The following is a 1,416-nucleotide window of genomic DNA, read 5'->3' as shown; positions in this document are numbered from 1 at the left end:
AGAATACTTTTACTTATAGCTTGCCCCTGCAATAACCTCAAGGATGTTATTCCTTATCAAATTATTATGATAGTCCTTCAGAGCCATTAGGCCCATGGAGCCGGAGTTTATCCCGTGGAATCGACGATATTCATTGATTGTTATCCTTGGGATTGGACGCTAGAGTTATCGCAAAGTACTTTCCGCCAGATTTTACAGAGCCAACTACCCAATCACTGCTGGGTGGATAGGAGTTGGGGGGGGGGGGGGGGGGGGGGGAGGGAGGGGTCAGAAAAAACAAACTCGACTGCACTTGGAATTAAACTTGGTCCCTTTGCTTGTGAGGCCAGTGCTCTACCAATGGAGCTATCAGGACACCTCCCACCTACTCCAACAGTAATAGGAGAAGCGCGTATTAAAATCCGGAAGTATAACGGACCAACACACACAAATCTGTGTAACCATGAACTTTTATAGTCTGGATAATACAGTTCAGTGAGAATTACTCGTAAACGCGGATGGCAAAATACAATAACAAAGACTCGAGTGACATCAACTTCATTATATTTATAGATAATGCGTTAACTCTCTCTTTCCTTCTATTGAATTATATGATAAAGACTTGAGCATCTATGTAGCGAAATATCCACTACACGTGCTCAAAGCTCTTACAAAGGGTCCAAATGCAACAGCAAGATTTAAACCGTAATTCGTGACATCTTCCTCTCTTGCGGTTAAAAACTCCTTGGAATTGTGTGAACAGTCCTTCGTGCAATCAATAAACAATAAATAGGTTACATATTGAATCATAAGTTGACATAACCTATCGAAGAAGACTGATTTTGGGGGATTTTCTTTTTTTTTTGGATATATCTTTCTTGTTTTGTCGAGCGCTGGCACTGTTTCATACACACTTTTGACAATTTCGTCTTACACCAGTGCCTGCTCCTTAATTTATCAATTTGATATGTTCATGTAGAAGAGTCCTGGCGCTTATGAGGAACAATTACATGTTTTTTTTTTATTCATGGGAGAGACAACGCCCTTACCCGCGAAGTACTCATTATATACTTGGTTACGGTTAGAGAATGTTAGAAAGCTCACAGCGGGAACTAAACTCGGGACGTATCAACCATTGAGCTTTTGAGCTTTTTTGAGCTTTTTTTATACAGCGCAATATCCACTACACGTGCTCAAAGCGATTTAACAAGGGGTCACTGGTCAACAGCAACATTTAACATGTAGGACGGGACATGACGCCTGTTAGGCGATATTACAATTTTTTTTTCGGATAGAGACAAGACTGTAACATTTTACACCTGAGCACGGTGAGATAATGCGAGTAAAGAGACTTTTCCAAGGACTCAACTATGCACCGAGCGAGGCTTGAACCCAGGATCTTCCGATCCGAAAGCGAGTGTCATACCACAAGACCAC

This window comes from Berghia stephanieae, chromosome 12 (genome assembly GCF_034508935.2).
Source record: "Berghia stephanieae isolate SIO BIC M18660-M18661 chromosome 12, UCSD_Bste_1.3, whole genome shotgun sequence".
In the NCBI taxonomy this organism is placed as follows: domain Eukaryota; kingdom Metazoa; phylum Mollusca; class Gastropoda; order Nudibranchia; family Aeolidiidae; genus Berghia; species Berghia stephanieae.
Note: the sequence above shows the minus strand (reverse complement) of the source record.